Consider the following 13,698-nt stretch of genomic DNA (forward strand, 5'->3'; position numbering starts at 1 on the left):
TTGGTGACAATAGCTGGACCTATTGTCCAGAGTTTGATACGAATCTCTGGTTGAAACTGTGGCCCAGGGCTCTGGTTATATTTTAGAGAAAACTTACATTTTGTTTTGTCTTGTCTTGTGTTAATGAACACATGTATGAGTTAACCTGAAGACTTAAGATAGTGTAAGACATATACTAAATATTTGTGACATCATCCCATATCACAGCTGTCCAGATAAGTTAAATAGGAAGGAGAAAAAAATCTGTTAACATAGGTATGCTCTCATCCTCTTCCCTGGCCACCAAGGGATGAGCAGCGTGTGCCACCCATTCCTATTGCCACCATGCTGGACTCGTGGGTACATATGGAAAAGAGTAAGCACCGTAAAACTGGACCTTGTCAAGCTGTGTCCCTTGGATGATTTTCACACAAATGGAAAACTGGCTAACAAAGCATGTATGAAGAACTGCAGACTCTTAGAGGTTTTTACTTTAAGGAATGAACTGTGACTTCTGAGCATTTTCTTCAAAGTTGTTTTGTTCCAGGGAGCCACATCATGGTGAATTCATAACTGTTTCTTAGACTCTGAGATTTTACCTGGAATAAGTAGTTTATTGCCACGCGTCTACGTGTACCACCAGTTTTGTAACTGGAAATAGATCATTTCAGCATTTCCCCTTCCCCCTTTTTTACCCTCTCCAAAATTTGAATTTCAACTCCTCTGTTTTGAATAAAATTACTGACATAAGTCTGTCTTTGTTTTAAACATGTCTCCGGTGTGTATTCTGTTTTGCAGGCTGTGTCTGCATGTAGTCTGTGAAGCATCTGTACTGTAAATGGAGCAGCTATCAAACTGGCCATTGTTATACACTCAGGAAACCATGCCTTCTGGTCCTTCACATATCCATAGAGATATTTTCTTATACGTAAGGGTTTTACTATACCTTAGGTATTTTCATAGTAATCGGGAGCTTAAAGGTTACAGAGAGTACATTTTCACACTGAAAATAATGGCAATATGATGGTCCCAGCTGCCATGTTCCCACAAAATAATTGATTTTCAGTATTTTCAGTAGACTAATCATGATATATAGGGAATAGCCACAGTTTATTTACTTAGTCACCTCTGTCCAGAATCTCAAATTCTTCTGTTTGTTTGTTTTGCTGTTGTCCTTGTCATTTTTGTTTTGTTTTGTTTTCTGGCTTTTATGCCTATGGAGGGACATTTATGTCTAATACATCATTGTATCAGGCAAGGGTGATTCTTGGCATATGAGGGAGGGGCGGTGCCACTCACCTGTTCTCACATCCACAGGACCAGCTCACCTGAGTTCCCACCAACAGGGTCAGCTTTAGTGTGCTCCCCAGGTGAGGTGCAAGGCCTGTTTTTCCCTGGACTGCATCCAATGAGCATCCAGTCCTCTGATGGTCATGACCCTGAAGCCAGTTGTCCCACCCACCACAGGTATCAAAACACATTTGGGGACTGGGCATCTTTCCTCATCCATGCCACCACAAGGCCAAAAAGGAGGGTGGGGTCAGCTCTCATGCTCTTTGGGCTGGCTCCCTTGTGGTCCCAGCCAGAGGGTCGGCTCTTCTGTATTGCCCAGGTGAGATACAGTGCCAAGTCTCCCACTCTCGTGACCTAAGGGCCTCCTCTCTCACTAGCCACAGGCAGTAAGGGGAGAGGTGAAGACTCTTCTCCCTGGCCCACAGCACCATATGGTAATGAAGAATATAGCCCAAATGTATTGACCAAACCAGTTAACATAAGCAGACATATGTGTGTGCTAACTCATTTTTAACATCTGTCTGTATTAAGACATAGTTAGTTGACCTACCAAAACTGACTGCGCATAGTCAATGTATACAATTGATGAATTTGAATATTTATACATTATATAGGAGGCCACACTACATTCCAAATACGTTCATTACCTCCCCAAATGGTCTGGTGTCTGTATGTGTATTAGGAACATTTAGAATGATGCTATGTGCGCAACAAAAATTTAAGGGTTTGTACAAGGCACGTTGAAAGCTTATTACGGGAGATGAATGGCCAGATTCATGGCCAGATGAATGGAATCTACCTCGAGGTGGAGGCGTGCCACTATCTCCTCAGTAAGCGCTTTTCCAATTGGTCCAGCTAATCAGCTGGCCAGTGGGATCAACCGCCAGCAAGACAGGTTTACCTTAAGCAAAGGCAGAAATGGGAGGAAGCCTTAACCCTTTAGAGTTAAGGAAGTACAGGAAGCTTTGGAATTTTTTCATCTTGCACAACTGAAATCTTAATATAATTTATTTTAGAGGAAATAGACTAAATTTCCCTTTAAAAAAAGATAAAATCGGGGCTGGAGAGATGGCTCAGAGGTTAAGAGCACTGGCTGCTCTTCCAGAGGTCCTGAGCTCAATTCCCAGCTCACATGGTGGCTCACAACCATCTGTAATGAGATCTGGTGCCCTCTTCTGGCCTGCAGACATACATGGAGGCAGAATGTTGTATACATAAATAAATAAATAAATAAATAAATAAATAAATAAATAAAATCTCAAGCTCCCCTATTATTCCAGACCACCTCCCCCTCTTTGAACTTGCCCGAGTCCTTCATACGTTCTTGTTCTGGTCCATGTCATTGTCAATCCTTTGCCTTTAAAACTCAAGTGGGTATAGGACCCTTTTGCCCCCAACATAATATTTTTACTGAAATGCCCCAGCCCTTGGGGCACTACTCACATCCCGATGTGCCGTGGCACCAGAGAACCTGGAAAGAAAGGATCAGGAGACAATAGAAAGACAGCAAGACAGGTCTCTGATCAAGCTGCAAATTTTCATTTTTCACAGAGGCCTTCTTATATAGGGGTGCTAAACAGGAAGCTTGGCAGGCAGGGAGAGGCCATCTGAGGCCATTTGCCTGATAACCAGACTGTGGAATGTCCCTGTGCGTGAGTCCTTGAAGGCAAGCGGGGAGTGCAGGATGCTTGGCAAGGTCGAAGAGTACAGGTGTCTAGGTAGGGCTGGATGTTTGTCGGGTTAGAGAATGCATGGCGGGAAGGGTTGCTAGGTAACCTGACCGGGAAATGTTTCTTTCTTTCTCCAAGCTACTTCTGTGAGCCCAAATGCTATTTGGGGAGGGAAGAACGGAAGGCAGCTATTCTTTTAACATAACGGGTTATCCATAAAATGCTGGCAACTTTCTCTGAAGCAGCCCAAGTATCTGACAGGTCTAAGGTTATTTCTGCCATGGCTCCAGACATTGATTATTTTCGGATTTCACATCATGTGCCCCAATCACACTCACTTCCCAGTCCTTCCAGGTCTGCACACCCAGCCACCCCACACATACTTTTGTGACCTACTTGCCACCAAAAAAAAAAAAAGAAGAAGAAGAAAAAAATCCAACTTGTGTTGCCAGTTTATCACTGGAGCATGGTCAAACTGCTAGTGGCCATGAAACTGAGTCCTTCCTGACCCTCATCTTTGAGAGAAGCCATCACCTGTGGATGGTTTCTTCAGCATCCATAGCACTGTTTTTTTTTTTTTTTTTCCCGATGATTTTCTTATTTATTTATTTTATTTATTTTAATTTTAATTAGAAAGAAAATTATTTTACATGTCAATCCCAGGTCCCTTTCCCTCCCCTCCTCCCCGCCCCTCCCCAACTAACACCCTACCTATCCCATACCCTTACTGCTCCCAAGGGAGGGTGAGGCCTTCCATAGAAAACAATGGAATCGTGAAATTTGCAGGCAAATGGATGGAACTAGAAGAAACCATTCTGAGCGAGGTAACCCAGTCACAAAAAGACAAACATGGTATGTACTCACTCATATGTGGATTTTAGACATGGAGTAAAGGATTACCAGTCTACAATCCACACTGCCAGAGAAGCTAGGAAACAAGGAGGACCCTAAGAGAGACATACATGGTCCCCTGGAGAAGGGGAAAGGGACAAGATCTCCTGAGCAAATTGAGATGGGGGGAGACTAGGAGAATGAGAAGGGGAGAAGAGGAGGGGTGAGGAAGACATGATGGGGCAGGGAGGTTGAGTTGGGGGAAGAACAGAAGAGAGCAAGATAAGAGATAATATAATAGAGGGAGACATTATAGGTTTAAAGAGAAATCAGGCACTAGGGAAATGTCTGGAGAGCTACAAGGATGACACCAACTAACCATCTAAGCAACAGAGGAGAGGCTACCTTAAATGCCCTCCCCTGATAATGAGATTGATGACTAATTAATATGCCATGCCTTAGCACCGTTTTTTAGAGTTCTCTCAATGGATTTCTGTCTAGGCTGTTACTTTCTGGGGACGGAAGGGATATTAGTTGTTCAACCCTTAGTATCCACCCTAAGTCTTCCCTGTAGACTCAGTGGCGGCTTTTAACAGAAATTGGCTGGAACACAACCTTGATCCTCTATTAGAATAGTTAACTAAATCAGACATAGTCTAGACAGTTTGCATGCATCCATCCCCTCTAAAAAGTAACCCCCTTAAGAACTGCAACAAATGAGGAATAGTTGGAGGAAGGCAATTATTGAACAAATGAAGTAGAGGCTAATGGGCACGCCATTCATTTCCTTATATCACGTTTGAAATTCAGTCTCATTATCTATAGCTGTATTTGTAACTGTAACTGATTGCTTTCTTTATAAATTTAGATTCACTTACATCAGATTAGATTGCCTCTAGGCATTTAATTAAAATTCTACATCCCTGGATAGTTATCGCTTCTAGATTGTTAAATGTTTATAAATAGATTTGCCTACGCCGGAATCTTTCTTCAAAATTGTGAACATTTCTGAATTAATGGTGTTACTTTGGAGCATTTTATAGACATATAAAGCTTAAATTACTTTTTATGGTTCTTTTGCTGTCTAATTCCCAATTTTTCTTTCTTAGTCAGCAATCCCAATTTATTTAGTCTGTGCATATATATTTTGTCAAAGTAAAATATTTCATGTAACATTTGAGGGGATAGAAAATACCTAAAAAGTCAATAAAGACTGCAGTGCATTGCTAAAGCAAACTATATCTTCCAGTGTATGTAAAAGTGTTATTGTAGTTGCATTATCCACTCCACTACCCTTAAACACAGGATTATTTCTTGAATAGAACTATTTATAGTTTATTTTCTATGTATGGCCTAGTATAATGTCTACAAAAGCATTACATTGTTGCATTACTTATTTGGAAATTGTTCAACATAGTTCTGCATTTTTAGTAAAACTATTTACCAACAAATACATATATAATTGTGTGTGTGGATGTGTGGGTGTGGGTGTGTGTGTGTGTAGATATAGATACATAATTTCCTGAAAGCTCCAGTATTTGATCTTTGTCTAGTGTCAGTTGTACCCATTAGTCAGCAATTAGTGTTCTGAACTCTTATATGACCTGCATAACTCAAATATCAAGATAGCATAAGTATGAGAACTTACTGACTAGCGTGAAAAAGTTAATTTTACAGGCTGGTCAGAAAGCCATTGTGTCTCAAAATGTTAGAATACTATCCATGTCCAATTTCAATTTCCCAAAAGGCAGTATTTAGATACAGATAATTTCTTGTACATCAAACAACTACAACACCAAGTTTTACTTTTCTATTAATATAGGTCTTACTTAGAGAATCTCTATTTTCAAGAAGGGGAAGAGCCTAAAATATTATTTCATGCTCAATCTAAGAAATTTGCTCCCCAAATGCTATGAGTGCTGAGGGAACAATATGAATTTCAGGGTCAAACACAGAGGTCTATTCCCACAGCTGTGCTGGCAGCATGATTTTAGAGGATATTTGCCCTGCTTCATAACGGTCTCCATGACACCTGCAAGCACTGTGGGTTGTATCCCAAGAGAAGCCAAGACCTCAGAACATTTGGAATGAGCAGAAGCCATTGAAGGTACCATACCACAAGCAATCCCTTCTCCCAGAGGATAAGTCAGTTACAAAGTAACCCTGCTGTTGCCTTGGCCTACTTTGGTGTCTGTGTGACTAGCAACAACAGTATCAGGAGACAAAATCTTGAGGTCTATAATTGCAACACGAATGTTAGGAATGACCAAGACTCATGGCTGACTGACTTCCAACTCTACAAATCTCTCTCTCTCTCTCTCTCTCTCTCTCTCTCTCTCTCTCTCTCTCTCTCTCTCTCTCCACGAATAGCAGTATATAACTTAGACTTACATCCTAATTCTATGATACCTTCATACCCCAAACTAATAAAACAAAGCAGAACCATCTAAAGCAGATAAAAACAGCTTGAACACATTTCCAACCATTAATCTTTTATGACAGTTTTCAGAGAATTTTGTTTCAAGTCAAGGAACCATAAGTTGCCTTTCATGCAGATCTCCTGTATTCATACAGAAGGCAATACAGCATCATTCAAATAACAGGGAAATCTGCATTGATGTCCTTTTGATTCAAAATAATCTCATCACCTACTTCTTCAACTCTTACTCATTTGAGTTGTTTTATCTCCACCTAATTCATAATTTTCTTTGAAAATTCTTTAACTCATCTATTTCCTTTTATATAAGTAACTCACCCATATCTCCCCAAAATTCTGTCTTCATTTGAACATCCTTTGGCATGATTGCATTTTCAAATACAGTGCTTGTAAGAATAGTAATAGAAGAGTTTACAAAATTGAGACAGAGCAGGGGTCACGGGGCATTGCAAGAGGGAGAGAGAGGAGTGCAAATGGTATAGATTAAGCACATGTATAAAGTTCCCAAAAAGAAAAAAAACAGGTTAAACTACCAAAGCAGATAATAAAAAAGATGCAATATTTGCAACAGTGGCCAAGGTTTATATTCAATGAAGACAAAGAAATAAATATGTAAATCTTAAGGATAAGTATTAGTGTTTACTGAAGTTTATATATTTAAAACAGCAAATCCATATTTCCTTTGGTAAGTGGTAACTACAAAAATCAAAGAACTAATTAATCAAAGTCTAATTATCCCTAGTTACCTCATACCCATAACTTTGTTGAGCTTGAGGGGTATGTTTTTAGGTTAGGAAATTTTCTGTTTGATTTACTTCCAAAGATTTTTTTTTCTTAGAAAGTTTGAAGACCATCTGTGGAGTTATTTTTAAATATAAATGTAAAAGCCCAGCTATTTACTTATTTGGAATGCAATCCTAAGAATACTCCCTGAAAAATAAAAGGAGTGAAAAAGAAGAAAGAAGTTGTCATTGGAAGCACTTTTTTTTCAACAGTGAAGAATTTCTCATAAACCAATTTGTAAGACTTCATTTGACCCAGAGAGCTCTAGTCATAATTGTCAACTATAATCGTCAACTAATTGCCAGTTCTCCACATCCTTCCTTCCATTTTGCCTTAATCATCTTGGCACAATTTTTGGAGCATTTACTATACACACACACACACACACACACACACACACACACACACACACGTATGCAAGCAAGTACATACACATGCACACACACTCAACTTTTTAAAATTATTTTAATATGTTTTTAATTGGAATAGAATTACATCACTTTCTCCTCTTCCCTTTACTCTCTCCAGCCCCTCTAAGCCACCCCCGACTCTCAAGTTGATAGGATCTTTTTCTTTATTATTGTTGTTTACATGTGTGCACACCTGCATGCATGCATGACTATGTGTGTGTGTCCGTGTGCATAGGTACAACCTGGTGAGTTGACTTTTGTTCTTTGTGTGTATATAGTTTCAGGACTGACCCCTCTACATTGGTCAGCCAATAATTGGTGTTCATCACGGGGGTGGGGGGGTGCCAAGTCTCCTTAAATGGAGACCTTCATGCAAATCCCTCATTACTTCAGAACCCCTGAATCTTTGAACAGTCCAAGCATCAACATTTAACTGCCAGAAGCGCTAAGACACATCCCTGTGCCTGTCACATCGTAAATCAGAGCAATCAGCATAGAATTACAATGTGGCACAATAAGTGTATAGTGGAGACAGTAACAGAATGTTATAAAATTATCGAGGAGGAAGTAACTGCCTCTAGATAGAGAACTGGCCAATCAGGACAAGATTGTTAAAATTCCCATCCACAACAATAGGCGAACTGAGCGTCTGAGGTAAAGTGACTTTCAGTAAATTAAAAGGTCATGCCAGCTAGTGAGGTGTGCCTCCAACAAAGGAGACATAATGGGGAGTTTAATGACAAATTAGATGGCAAGAAAGCCAGAGTTCAGTTGTAAATGGCTCAGCATCTGTTATAGGGCTGCTGGGAGCCATAGGAGGCTTTGAAGTGTTTCATGAAATGTGTCGGGTTCTACAGACTAGGTCTGTAGCATAGGGATTGACAGGGTAAGAAACTGGCCATTGTGCACTGGAGAATTTTGCTTAGTCTAAATTGATGTACACTTAGGGAGAATTTATGGATATTCAGTTGTTTTGAAATTTTACTTTAGTTATTAGCAATGCAAACATTGAAATGGTATTGGATTAAAGTCTCTTTATTCCAAGCACAGCCGGGTGAAACACAGGCCAGAGCTAGGTTAAGAACCCAGCCAGCGCAGCCAGAACAAAGAGAGCGCCCGGTCCCCACGTGCAGCCTTTTAAGAAGCCCCCCTTACGTCATGCCGGCTTTCCTTCACCCCGCCCTTATGGGCGAGTCCCCAGGTCCACCTGGTACCTGCCCCAGGACTATTGGGCGGGGCTAGGGTTACTCCCTACAATTCCCCTTTTAGTCTAAGAGAGGATTAAAACTTAATAGTGTAAAATATCCAAAACTAACAATCATAAGGGTGGAATACAAGAATATACAATAATCTGCTATGATACATCCTATGTCTATTCTAGCTAAGTCTTAAAGTCATGTGGAAAAAGTGTCTAACTTGAACACCTTCTTCCAATCCCAACTCTAAACAATAAGAAGGTCATTCTTAACTATGCTTACACTACCCTAGTACACAATAATGGGGAACGGGGGCGTAGCATCTTCTAGGTTACTTCCTGCTGAAACGGGACGAAGATGGTCATGTGGGGGCCCTGTGGAAAAAAAAATGCCAGTACAGGGAAAGTCTCTAGTGAGTTATATCTAGTCCATGTTAGATGATTTGTTTGATTGAAGATCTACGTTGAAATCCTCAACTTGATTGAAGTCGTCACTCGAGGTTCTGGTTGGAGTGTCAGTCGAAACGGAGTGAGTTGAATCCAGTGTAGTCAGGAAGGTGTAGTCCAATTCCTTTTCCGGAGCATGTAGGGATTGCTGTCAGGATGGGTCTTGATGGCTGTATGGGACTCAAACATAAGTGTCATCAGAGAAATGTTCGCTTGTTTATGTATGTGTACTGGAAAAGGTACCTTGATGAACCTTGACTAACAACGATTCTGAGAGGGTGTAAAAGAAAAGCCAAGAAAAACAAAGATAGTCCTCTTATTCTTTATTTATTTTGTATTATAGCAATTGGCTTCTTGATATAACACAGAAACTTTTAAATGTTGTTAAATAACATACTTGGATTTTAGAGTAGGAAAGCCAAACCCAACTCTAAATCCAGTCTCGATTTAGTTGAATAGGGACCAGGAAATGAATAGACATAGAGTTATTCGAGAGACAGCTGTAAATTTTTACCGTATATCACGTTCCTTTTGTTCGATGGTTATAGCTACGTTCTTTCCTTGAGTATCCATACATGTAATGTCCTTTGACTTATAGAGGGCAGTTCCTCAGAAAATACCTGTCAGTCATCCTTGTCGAGGGGGTTGTCTCCTTCAACTCGAATCTTGATCAATTTTGATGGTATCCAAAGATTTTCTTCTCCTGTGGAGACAAATGCAAAACCCCTACCCCAACGTAATACATGTCCAGGTTTCCATACCGAGGTCAGCACATCTTTGTAATACACTGGTTGGTTCAGTTCAGCTGTTTTTTCCGTAGTCCAGTGTCTTTCCGCAGCTGTCTGCCCACTGTCATTGGCATTAAGAAAGTTTAGCGTTAATAAGGCATTATGTAACCTATGTTTGGGGGGTTTTGACTTACCAGCTTGCCTATGGAGCATCTCCTTAAGTGTCCTGTTAGACCTTTCGACGACTGCTTGTCCTGTAGGGTTGTGTGGTATACCTGTGACATGCTTAATGTTATAATATTTGAAAAACTGTTCCATTTTTGTGGAGACATATGCCGGAGCATTGTCAGTTTTTATCTGCGCCGGTATGCCCATAACTGCCATCACCTCCAATAGGTGTGTAATAACGGAATCAGCCTTTTCAGAGTTGAGAGCAGTAGCCCATTGGAAACCTGAGAATGTGTCAATGGTATGATGCACATATTTCAAATTTCCAAATTCTGTAAAGTGAAAAACATCCATTTGCCAGATCTCATTCCTCCGAAGGCCTTTAGGATTACATCCCGCTGGCAGTGGAGTTTGGTTATAAAAGGAACAAGTAGGACAGTTTCTCACTATCTCCTTGGCTTGTTGCCAAGTGATGGAGAAGTCCTTCTTTAAACCCCTGCTATTTACATGATGCTTTTTATGAAATTCCGAGGCTTCTAGCACAGTGCCAATCAATAAACGATCGATCTCATCATTGCCTTGTGCCAGTGGGCCTGGCAGACCTGTGGGATCTGATATGGATGTACAGTGGGTTATGATTGTTTCCTGTAATGTACAGTGGGTTACTTCTGTTTCTGATTGTTTCCTGTAACTGTAAGAACAACGAGGTTAGTTTAGTGTTATCAGGGACAAATTCTGCAGTCTCTATGTGCAAGACGACTCTTTCTGCATATTGGGAATCAGTAACTATATTAAGAGGTTCTGTAAAATCCATGAGCACCATAAGAATTGCATATAATTCTGCTTTCTGTACAGATGTATATGGACTTTGAACTACTTTACTTACCTCACCTGCTTTATAACCAGCCTTACCTGTTTTGTTAGCATCAGTGTAGAAGGTAAGAACTCCAGAAATGGGAGTTTGTCTTACAATGCGTGGAAGAATCCAAACCGTCTTTTTTATGAATTTAATTCTGTCGGTTTTGGGATAGTTGTTACTAATTGTTCCCAAAAAGTCAGTGAGAGCTATTTGCCAATATTCATTATCCTTCCATAGGGAGGAAATCTCATCATTAGTTAAGGGTACTATAATCTCTGCTGGGTCTTTCCCAGTCAACTGACGAAGTCTTAATTTGCCCTTTAAAATCAAATCAGAAATCTTTTCTATATACGTCTTTAACTTTTTGTTCTGCTTATGTGGCAAGAATATCCATTCCAATATAGTGTCTTCCCTCTGCATCAGAATCCCAGAAGGGTATTCTCTGGATGGCAAGATAACCAGAATGCAATCTAGATCAAGGTTTATCCGATCTACATGCGCATCCAATATTCTGTTTTCTACCCATTGTAGCTCTTTTTCTGCTTCAGCCGATAATATTCGTGGACTGTTTAAGTCCTTATCACCTTTTAGTGCCATTTTTAAATGCTTTAAGTCATGTCCCTCCACACCAATGATCGTCTGTAATTGAGATATTTCTCCTAGTAGCTTCTGAAGACTGTTAAGAGTTTGATAACGGTCCCTTCTAATTTGTACCTTTTGAGGTCTGATTCTTTGTAAGTCTATCTTATATCCTAAATAGTTAATAGAATCTCCTCTTTGTATCTTTTCTGGGGCAATTTGTAAACCCCATCTAGGCAGAACCTCCTTCACCATAGTAAACATACGTTCTAAAGTTTCCTCATTAGAATCTGCTAAAAGAATATCATCCATATAATGATAAACAAGAGATTGTGGAAATTGTTTACGAATTATTTCCAAAGGTTGTTGTACAAATTGTTGACACAAGGTAGGGCTGTTTAGCATCCCCTGAGGTAAAACTTTCCATTGGTATCTCCGAACTGGTTGTGAGTTATTAAGAGTTGGCACCGTAAATGCAAACTTTTCTCTATCACTTTCTTGTAATGGTATAGTGAAAAAGCAGTCTTTAAGGTCAATTACTATGATCGGCCATCCTTTAGGTATTAAGGAAGGCAATGGCATTCCAGGCTGTAGAGCGCCCATAGGCTGAATTACCTTATTTATGGCTCTCAGGTCTGTCAGCATTCTCCAGTTACCTGACTTCTTCTTGATGACAAATACAGGAGAATTTCAAGGGCTGGTAGATTGTTCTATGTGACCAGCCTCTAGCTGTTCCTGTACTAACTTTTTTAGAGCCTCTAGCTTTTTAGAGGTCAAAGGCCATTGCCCTATCCAGACCGGTTCGTCTGTAAGCCATTTTAATGGCAGGGCCTTTGGTTCCTCTAAAGGCCTGTCATTTGTATTTAATGTCTGTACAGCCCGGCTAGCTCAGTCGGTAGAGCATGAGACTCTTAATCTCAGGGTCGTGGGTTCGAGCCCCACGTTGGGCGCCAGATATTGGATTAAAGTCTCTTTATTCCAAGCACAGCCGGGTGAAACACAGGCCAGAGCTAGGTTAAGAACCCAGCCAGCGCAGCCAGAACAAAGAGAGCGCCCGGTCCCCACGTGCAGCCTTTTAAGAAGCCCCCCTTACGTCATGCCGGCTTTCCTTCACCCCGCCCTTATGGGCGAGTCCCCAGGTCCACCTGGTACCTGCCCCAGGACTATTGGGCGGGGCTAGGGTTACTCCCTACAAAATGGTTAGTCAATTGGAAGACACCCGGAAGCTCAGGCCTCCAGGATCTCAGCTCAGGACCTCGGTCACCCCAATCACCAGGCAGAGTCGAAAGCTTGATACAAACTGCATGAGGCTGTATTATAGTTGTTTAACGAGCTAATCCCATGTTAGCTCGGGCCTTCCGTCCATCCACCATGGCAGATGGCTAGGAAAGACAGCTCGAAGCGTCTGCATAGAGATCTTATAGGTCAGTGTAAGGGGAGTGTCTAGGGGATGCACAGGCTCAGGATTGCTGTGGCTCCAGGCTTGGAGGGTTTGCCCTCCAACCAGTGGTCAACTGGTTGTTGTGGCCCATTGGCCCTCCCAGGGTGGTTGCTATGCTCTGTGCATCATTGCTGTGCGCTTGTCCGTAAAGCATACCCAGAGCCATAAAGCATAGCACCACCAGCTAACTTCTAATTGGTTCCTTGCCACGAGGCAGGCATCTGACCTCCTAGTGACTAAGACAAGGTCAGACAAGTACATGTTCTGCTGTCATGGCTGCCGAAATGGGGAGCTGATCCCTTCAAACTTACAATAGGAGCAACACTGAGGAAAGAAAATGTTATGTCAACTACGTTAATAAAATATGGACTTCACCACTACAGAGTATTTTAAATGAAAATTCTTGCCTGGCCTTTTCACAGAATAATATAATGCGAACCATGCCAAAACTTTTACTGTCATTGTTATTCATATGGCTGCCAATCATCCTCTGGTCTCTTAGAAATACATGATTGAAATCTTCCTACTAATAAGTAACAATAAATCCTTCAGAGGAAATATTACAGCATACACACAGATGCCAAGTTCATTTCAAATCTCATGTTTAAAATAAGAATACTGCTAACACACTCATCTTCCCACTGCATATCTAAAGATGCATCTTGAAGCAACAATGTCATTCATGTTTACTGAAGGACACCAAGAATTGAAATCTTCTCATTTCTTCAGCTACAAAGGCATCTTCTCTAGATTGTTTCTTTGTGAAAAGCTAACTTTTGTTAAATTAATTGATATCTAAAATTAAAATGCCTAGAGTGAGCTTTTGATATAAGATACAAGTGTGTATAGCATATTTCCTCTTAAAGTGGTAATAGTGA

The 13,698-nt window shown here is 40.7% G+C and overlaps 1 non-coding gene across 1 annotated transcript; it reads left to right on the forward strand.

The window, feature by feature from the left end:
* Nucleotides 1–12,256: 12,256 nt before the first annotated feature.
* On the forward strand, nt 12,257–12,329 carry Trnak-cuu. The gene has a single exon. It is a non-coding gene; the product is annotated as a tRNA-Lys (tRNA).
* Nucleotides 12,330–13,698: the final 1,369 nt, after the last annotated feature.

This window comes from Cricetulus griseus, chromosome 10 (genome assembly GCF_003668045.3).
Source record: "Cricetulus griseus strain 17A/GY chromosome 10, alternate assembly CriGri-PICRH-1.0, whole genome shotgun sequence".
Taxonomy (NCBI): Eukaryota; Metazoa; Chordata; class Mammalia; order Rodentia; family Cricetidae; genus Cricetulus; species Cricetulus griseus.